The sequence below is a fragment of the Pelophylax lessonae genome (genome assembly GCF_965119305.1).
Source record: "Pelophylax lessonae genome assembly, chromosome: 11".
In the NCBI taxonomy this organism is placed as follows: domain Eukaryota; kingdom Metazoa; phylum Chordata; class Amphibia; order Anura; family Ranidae; genus Pelophylax; species Pelophylax lessonae.
In genome coordinates, this window is record NC_138778.1 from 100,091,604 (window position 1) to 100,101,400 (window position 9,797).

General features: G+C 36.4%; 1 pseudogene across 1 annotated transcript; it reads right to left on the minus strand.

The window, feature by feature from the left end:
* Positions 1-2,063: 2,063 nt before the first annotated feature.
* On the minus strand, positions 2,064-3,217 carry LOC309567398 (annotated as a pseudogene). The gene is made up of 2 exons: positions 2,783-3,217; positions 2,064-2,703 (listed from the first exon to the last, which is right to left on the minus strand). The product of its transcript is annotated as an uncharacterized misc_RNA (transcript).
* Positions 3,218-9,797: the final 6,580 nt, after the last annotated feature.

The following is a 9,797-nucleotide window of genomic DNA, read 5'->3' on the forward strand; positions in this document are numbered from 1 at the left end:
TATTACTTCATTTCAAGGCATGTGGTAGGAGTGTTTATATAAGAATTACTTTGGACTGATCAAGGTGTTGTAAATCCTACAGGCCAGACATCTTAATTGACAGTGTAAGACACAGACAAGTGATTTAATGGGCTCTCACTAGTCAACAGGTCATCAAGGTCACTTTTAATAGTAGGCCATTGTATGTTATGACGTATGTTAAAACAAAATTTAATAAGTAATGCAACACTGCCCCTAGTGGATGTTTAATTTTAATTTCCAATAATTGATTATAGTAATTAGATGCTTTTAGTGACGTGGAGATTATATGGTAATGAGATCCCCGCCCATACTCCAGGGGGGGTTTAAAAAGTACTAGTCAGCTAGAGAGGAGAGAGCTGAGGACTGAAAAGATCGTGAGGGAGTTCTGAACTCAGGGGAAACCATTGATCCTATAACCAAGACAACGTGACTTCTCAGACAATAGAATTTGGCTGGTAAAGTATGTTCCTATTCTTCATATAGATATTTGATCTGCCTTATTTAGATGCACCTAACTGACCCATCACCTAACCTGTTAGCATCAAGATTTGAAGTTAAATCATTCTAACTGCAGTATGATTGGTTTAATTCTTTTATCTTGGGATTTAAGCTGATTCTGGCTTTTAGTAAAAGGGTTCAGTTGTGATGTATTCTTTATGGTAGGTTAAGAAAATAGAAATATATTTTATCAATACAATCTGGACTTTTTAAGGCATGGTCCAACAATGTTGATCCATGCAAATGTATTTAAAACATAGAAATTGTATATCTGTTGGATGAGAGAAGTCACATGCCAAATCTGTCATATTGGTTGCCATCTTTTATGTAGACTGTCACTCATATTTAAAAGTCTTTGGTTATGATCATTTTATTATTCTGAGATAATATTCTTTGATTTTATGTTCATATCACCTTTGTGATATATATTATTGCATTTTATTGAAACTTTGTGTTTATCACCAATTATATTTTTGACATTTATTTTGCACTGAAGTATTTAATAAATATATATATTTTTGCACAGAATTGTATCCTCTATCTTCAGTTTAGTGTCACTTAAAACGATCTTGCATTTTTATGATTTATAGAAATAAGTTGAGATTCTCCTAACTTACAGATCTTTGCTTATTTGTATAAATAGACACTGTTATATCAGAACAGTATAAATATTCTGACAGCGTTTCACGACTAGATGTGTCGCTTACTCATCTAGTGGTGAAACGCGTCTACCATCTTGTCCTGCACTCACAGTTTGTATTTATATTTGCCATTTGATTGATGTGGAATAAAGACACTCCTTTTTTGAATTTCATCGGAAGTGCGGTCATTCCTTCTTGCTTGATAAGACCCATGCAATACCATTCCAGTGCAGTACCAAAAGAGGGTTCATCATGGCCCATTAGGGTTGATTACTGGAAAATCATAGCTGCTGATTCTTCTTTTTTATATTGTAAAGCATGTTAGCTTAAAATAAAACTTTTATATTTTTTGAAATCTTTGCTTCTTTATTTTCTTGAATATAATCATTGATCTCTTGTTTAAAGTGCTACTTTTGCTAATTTGATGAAGACATGTTATAGAACCTTAAAATATAAGCTATTTCTGAACATTATCTTAATGCTGCGGTACAGTAAAAAAGTACACTGTTTATAATGAAAACAAAGAAAAAAGTTATTAGATACAGTGGACATATTTATTCTGCAAATTTGCAAACCCAAACTATTATAGACATGTAACTTTAATTACATATAACAACTACATAAGCCAAGAAGTTATGTTAAAAATAACAACAATCAATTTTTTATGCAGAAAAGAAAAAGGAGCCTGCCATATTGCATATGTATAATATTAGCTTTATGTTGTCCAGTAGTCTTTAATTTGTCATCCTGCCAGGAAACTGAGCCCCTACCAACGAAATACTCCATGTAATCCAGTCGACACTGCCGTGCATTTTGTGAGGGAAGTCTAGGATATCCACTGTTCAGGGGAGTTAGTAAATCCATATGCTCATGGCTGTCTCCACGAATGGTACTCCCTGGCATTTATGAAGGATCATCAGGCTCTCTTTCAAAAGGCACAAGTGTCATGTAGCCATGGGCATTTCTTCTTAGATAGTTGTGCAGAACACAACAGCATAGAACAAGGCAGTCGATTTTATACAACGCTAAATTGATAGAGGTGAGGAAAAATGCGGAAACAATTTGCAAGTATGCCAAATGCGTTTTCAACAACCCTGCGTGCCCGGGACAACCTATAGTTGAAGATCCTCTGTTGTCTTGTTAAATTTCTCATGGGGAATGGTTTCATGACATGTTCACTAAGCGCAAACGCGTCGTCAGCTACAAATACGAAGTTCATGCCTTCAAAGGTTTCCTCACAGGATGGCAGATTGAGTTTCCCTTCCTTGAGACGCTTGTAGAACTCTGTTTGGTCGATGATACTCCCATCTGAGTTCTGCCCATTCTTGCCAATATCTAAATACATGAACTCGTAGTTGGCATTAACTACAGCAAGCATCACAATACTGAAGAAACCTTTGTAATTGTAGAAAAAGGAACCAGAATTTGCAGGTGGCACTATACGTACATGTTTGCCATCAATGGCCCCACCACAATTTGGGAAATTCCAATGCTGTTGGAAATTGTTGGCGACCTCATTCCACTCATGGGGATTGCTGGGTAACTGAAAGTAATTTTGATAAGAGGTCAATACAATGAATAAACATATAGCTGGACATTAGCATACACAAGATTGACTGTACCTTGATATATTCCTGCTGTAATGCCATATTGATAGCCTTGCAGGTCTCTGGGATTATCTTCCCAAGTGATTGTGGAGAAATGCCTGTTGAAAATTTCAGGTCCTGAAGACTTCTCCCTGTTGCCAAGTAACGGAGAGTAGCAATTAGCCGTTGCTCTGGGCTTATAGATTCCCGCATTAGTGTGTCCTTTTTGATGATGAATGGTGTGACGGCTTGCAGCAAATTTTGGAAACAGACATCATTCATCCTCAAAAAATTCCGGTAGTCGTCTGGATTGTTCTCATTCAGTTGTTTTAGCAGAGACATGTGGGAGTACTTCTGGCGGTCACGCAACCATTGCTTGGACCATGTCTTCCTTTTTTGCTTCTTCCTGTTCATTACATTGAAGATAGCCACTACTCCCAAGATGGTAATTGGAAGCACGGTGTCATGCATTCCTTCACGAACAGTTCTACGTGTTCGGAGAAAGAGCTAAAAGATGATTTAACGCGGGGAAGAAAATCACGGATAACCTCGACAATACGAACGGAAGAACGGAAGAGGAAGAAGCATGTCAGATACAGGGGTCACGCGCATGTGACGTATGTGACATCACTTTCCAAGACGTGGCTACGCATTCTGGTTGCTTTCACACAATCGTACGACAGAAATCATATGGTTAGTACACATGGTTGCATTCGACATTTTGTAGCATGCTACTTTACTCGAACGATATGTCGTACGATTATCTGAATGTGTGTACGAGGCATAAGTCTATTCTGTAAGTGTAAACACAGTTCAAAGTATTTATTTTATATGTAAAGCCAATAATAAAACAGCCGCGGCCATTTATGTCCAAGCCAATATTGTGTGGTCTATTTATTTATTTATTAAAAAAAAAAGAGGGTTATATATATATATATATATATATATATATATATATATATATATATATATATATATATATATATGTTGGTATGGTTAAATTATCAAAGTTGGGTTTTCTTATTTATTTAAGACAAAAACATCCTGCCTGCCATTCCCATAAAAAGATAAGGGGTGCTGCTATAGCCCCCTTTCTTTATGGGATGGTGGCAGGGGGGTAGTAATCCCTATTATTATCTATGGGGCTTTCCTCAGGTAGTCAGGGAAGTGAAATTTTGACCCAGGTCAGTCTCGGGTTTGTATTTCCCGCTCTTTTTAGGTAGTATCCAGGCAAATTTCAGTTGTAAGGCAGCTTTCCCGCCCGTTTGGTGGCTATCACTGGGCAGATTTGAGCGTGGAGCTCCGCTCCCGCTCAAATATCCCGCTCTTTTACAGCTGTTCCAGCTCGAGCTGGTTCCCAAAGGGGACTATTTAAGAAGCGACTGCGGGGCTCCGGGTCACTTCACCCTGTCAGGACTTCAACTACGGTGTTCCCCTCCCTCCCACCCCTTTTTTCTTGTCGCGGCCTAGTTATTATCTATTGGCTATTACGGTCGCCTTAGTTTGAATACTTGAGTGGACGAAATTATTTATTGGTAAAGTCTATGTGATGTTGGATAATGTTGGTAAAAGTTCTAGTGATGTTTGTCAACCTGAGCCGTCTGGCTAGGTTGTTGATGTAAGTCTATTCTGTAAGGCTGCATTCACACTTGAGCGTAGCGTTTTTTACCGCGATTTTACCGCAATTTTTACCGTGATTTTACCGCGATTTTACCGCGATTTTTTCAGGCGTTTTTCATTGACATCTATCAAAAACGCTGGTAATCAGCCCAAAATGAAGCTCATGTACTTTTTTCAGCTACAGGCGTTTTGCAAAATGCTCAGATGTGAACAGGGGCCATTTAAATGAATGGGGTTTTGGAAGTGTTTCTTTTGAGCGTTTTTGGAGCTGAAAACGCCCAGGTGTGAATGGAGCCTTAGTGTAAACACAGTTCAAAGTATTTATTTTATATGTAAAGCCAATAATAAAACAGCCGCGGCCTTTTATGTCCAAGCCAATATTGTGTGGTCTATTTATTTATTTATTAAAAAAAAAAAAAAAAAAAGAGGGTTATATATATATATGTTGGTATGGTTAAATTATCAAAGTTGGGTTTTCTTATTTATTTAAGACAAAAACATCCTGCCTGCCATTCCCATGTTCCTTACATTGGTGATCAGTGGGAAGAATGTGCCTTACATTGGTGGTCAGTGGGAAGAATGCTCCTAACATTGGTGGTCAGTGGGAAGAATGTCCCTTACATTGGTGATCAGTGGTAAGAATGTTCCATACATTGGTGGTCAGTGAAAATTATATAAAGTAAAAAAAAAAAATCTAAATTATTTTTAGAAAATGTAAAGCACACCCATGACCCCCCTGCACACATTCTATATGAAAAGTGTTATGTAGGACAAGCACATGTATGTTAACAATAACTGTGCCACACATGTATAGTATCCTCAGGAACATTGGAATGAGAGTAATTCTAGGGCCATAATTCATAACTGACTCCAAACAAATAACCTGAAAAGGCTTTAAATCCTATCCTTTGAAGACTTTTGGGTACCATAGTTTTTTATGATTTCACAGATGTGCTAAATTTCAGAACTTCACATGCTTGGTATCTAGTATCTGCTCTGTGAATCAATAATGCAGCCATGTGGGCGGAGCCCCATATGTCCGTCCTGTTTTCAGAAAGTGACAGCTAGTACAGCAAACTTCTCCCTGTACTGCTGTCACTCCATAATATCCAGTGGAACATGTAACATGTTCCCTGAGGTAAACTTATTATTTAAGGGAATTATAAAATCTAGTCAAAGGCTGATGATTTAGAAAATAAAAAACCTGAATATGGGATTTTTTCATTTTGTCGCTCTGAACTAGATATTCCATTCCACAATTCTTTATGTGAGTTTCTAAGCTTCTGTGTAATTTCTTGTGCACTCCAGTGTTTTATATTTCCTGTTGCTGGCCTATTATATTTTCAACATCAGTGCAGAACCACCTATTCAGAGACTGGTGAAAACCACCTGAACTTCCAACATGGCAGTTTGTTAACCACTTGCTGACCACAATACATATATATATATACATTGCCGTTTGCAAGCGGTTTACCAGGTATATGGCTGAAGGGATCATGCATAACCCTGGTATAGTTTTTTGCAGCCAGTGGCTCACTTTCTTATAAATGTTTTCTGAAGCAGCAGTGTTTCTCGGGCTTACTGTTTCCACCGTTTCCCAATCTGACAGTGCAACCGGTTGCTCCCATACTCTTTGATCAACTCTATGGCCTTTTTTATTTAGCTTTTATAGGTAAATAAGAGATTTGGGGTCTTTTTGACCCCAGATCTCTCCATCAAGAGAACCTGTATCCTTATTTGTATTACAAGGGATGTTTACATTCCTTGTAATAGGACTAAAAATGATTTAAAAAAAAAAAAAAAGGGACAGAGTAAAAATAAAAATAAATAAGAAAATACGTTTAAAGCATCCCCATCCCTCCGTGCTCCCATGCAGAAGCAAACGCATACATAAGTCACACTCGCATATGTAAACAGTGTTCTCACCACGCATTTGAGGTATCGCCACAAATGTCACAGCAAGAGCAATAATTCTAGCGACAGATCCCTCTGTAGCTCTAAACTGGTAACCTGTAAAGGTGTTTAAAACATTACCCAAGGAGATTTTATAGTCCCAAAGTTTGTCGCCATCCATGAGCATGCGCAATTTTATAGGGTGACATGTTAGGTATCTATTTACTCAAAGTAACATTAAAATTTACATTTTACAAACAAATTGGGGCATATATTGTGTTTCTTTTTTTTTTTCATTAATAAAATAGGCAAATGTTTAAAGCACGCTGTAGTTAATTTTTTTTTCCACAACTGTTCATGACTAGGGATACTTGTTCCTTATTTTATCATCAGGTATAAAAAAAATTGGCAATGTCTGCAACTTATAAACATAAAAGTGGTGCTATGAAAAGAAAATTAAGTAGGCAAAGAAGACAAAATGAGGCATCTACTAGCAAAACTGATTCATTCTTTGGTAAAAAAAAAGAAAGATGATGTTCCTCATGAAGATGCTCCTGTTGAGATCAGTGATGAACCAATGGAATCAGTAACAGAAGAAGAAGTTGTAGATCTCGAAACAGAGTCAAATGTTGAAATTGATCTACCGACTGGAGAAAATATATGGGTGCGCTTCCCTCTATTATAGATTGGAACCTGATATAGTTTCAACACCATTCAAGAGCCACTTTACTGATGTCATCAGTGGTGCAAAACTTGATTCAGGTAACGAAGCAAACCCATACTTCAGTCCAACTTACATCCAAACTATGTTGAGAGACACTCTTCCACAAGCAGGTCTGTGGACTGCTTTAATGCTAGGTATATAATAACAAATATATGTTGGAAAAGTGAAAGTACAAATTATGAAAGCATTTCTGTTAATACAAAATGTAAACAATGACAAAGATTCCCAAAAAAGGGTGTCAACCTTGTTTTTTGTTATATTATTTTTAATTATTTAAAAACAATTAAATGAATGACAACTATAATGAAACAATGCATCACTTTTATTTTTATACATATTTTATCCAAGGTAAGTTTATATCAAACAATTTAAATAAAAACATGTATTTACATCCACATCTATATACATCTACCAGCAAATAAAGCAATCCTACAAAGGTTTTCAACTAAGGCAGATAGACCGAAAGCATTATTATATGTAATATTCCAGTCCATTCAATCAACTCTTTATCTCTTATCTCTAAGGAGTACAGTCAAATGAGGGGGCAGTTACTAGTGGTATTACCCAAGGGTCAGTTCTTGGGCCTGTTTTGTTTTATATTGTAATATGATATTGGAAGTGGCCCCCAGGGGAAGGATTGCTTGTTCACTGATGATAAAAAAAATTGTAAAGGAGTTAATGTTCCAGGGGGGGGTCAATCAAATGAACAGAGATCTTAAAAACTGGAGGACTGGGCAAATAGATGGTATCTAAAATGTAATACCAAGAGCAAAATTATGCACTTAGTATCCAAAAATCCAAAGGCCACTTATAGCCTCGATGCTACATCAATAAATACAAATAAAGAGGAAAGAAACCTAGGAAATAATATATTAAATGATTTAAAATTTGATAGACAGGCAGTAAGGCTAGTCAAATACGTGGTTGCATTGGGAGAAGCATTAGTAGCAGAGATAGAAAGGTTTTTATGCCACTTTACAGATCCCTAGTTAGACCTCATCTGGAGTATGGGGTACTTTTCTGGAGACCATATCTCCTGAAGGATATACATAACTAGAAACTGTCCAAAGGAGGGCCACAAAAATGGTACGAGGTCCAAAATATAAAAAAATACAAAGTAAGACTCTCTGATCATAATACTGTATAATTTAGAGGAGAGAAGGGATAAAGGTGACATGATTGAAACCTTCAAATAAACTGTATGAAGAGACTCAAATGTTGGAGCAGAAATAATTTACTACAAGAAAGGAATTGCCAAGACAAGGGGTCATAGTCTTAAGTTAGAGGGTAGTAGATTCAGGAGTAATGTGAGAAATCGTTTTATTACTGAAAGAGTGGTAGATTCATGGAAAAAATTCAAACAGATGTGGCAAACAAAAGGACTGTAAACAAAATTTAAGAATGCCTGGGAAATGCATAAAACTATCCTAAGTAAAAAGTAACAGGACATGTGGGTAGACTCATTGAGCTTTTGTCGCTCTTATCTACTGTCAAATTCTATGTTTCTATGCTTCTCTTTTGGAATTTAGAAACTCCTTCCATGCTTAATTTCCATTCAGAAAGTACAAACACACAAGGAAAGATCGATTTGGTTGTTTTTTTTTTATGGACATTTAATGCTACATGGCATTAAAGGGCAAATGGCGGTCTGACCAAGTATGGTAGAAAGTGTCCAAATCATGACACATTCAGGAACAAAAATCTTAAGTGTTTAAATATTTTGGCATCACATTTGGGGACTCAGGATACCTTTACACACTTCGCATAAACTGACTGCTCTTTGCGTTTTAGTTTTCATAAATATGTTAAATTAAACATCTTTGATATCATACAAAGCCTGATGATGAGGGTTATAACATACATTATATTTTAATATTCTGTGAAAGATCATGTCTGAGGTTTTATCATTTATATGATATATGTTTAACCATCAAAAAAAATAAAGATATTGTACTTTATATTACTGAAGAATTTCTCCAACTGGTGTTAGAGGAGTAGCATAAGGAGGAAGAGGTGCAGATAGTGTGTCAAAGGTACTTGAGCCATAGCTTTATGGAAAAAAACAAAAACAAATCAACACCTTCACATGATGGACAGCTAACTGCAATGCAGGTTGGTCCTAAAAAATAATTTTTAAATTTACATTCACACTATTTCTATTTTAAGGAGTATATAAATATCTCATTCTAATTGTGGAATTTTTTATGACATGTTTTTACGGATTCTTTATTAAAACACATATTAAATGATTCAGAATGTATTTGTATTTTTTTTGGTTAAAGGAGACATTGGAAGACATGGCAGGACAGAGCCATACTATCGATTTAGTGAAATATATAAAACATGGGCTAAAAGGGAGACACAGGTAAAATATTATGTCACATACCATGGTCATGCACAACACACACACACACACACACACACACACACACACACACACATGGCCGATCAACGTTTACAATAGTTTGACCAATTAATTATCCTTTACATGCAATACAAGGATTGGTCACACCACCCTTGCCAACACCAGCATCCAGATCATCACATATAAGAGAAGAATTTACAAACACATCGATCATATGTGGCACATCCACACCAACCAATCTCACAAGCATTGTGCCCTGTTAACAGTGGAAAAAAAATGTATGCTTCATCTACAAGTTAATGATGTGAAAACTTTTCACAGTTGCACTTTTTGTTATGAAATGGTGAATGTTTGGGTCCATGACAGTATATGTTAGGGGTAAGGAGAAATTGTTGTTGTGAAATATGGGGGTATATGCAGGGCCGGCGCTACCACTGGGCAAGTTAGGC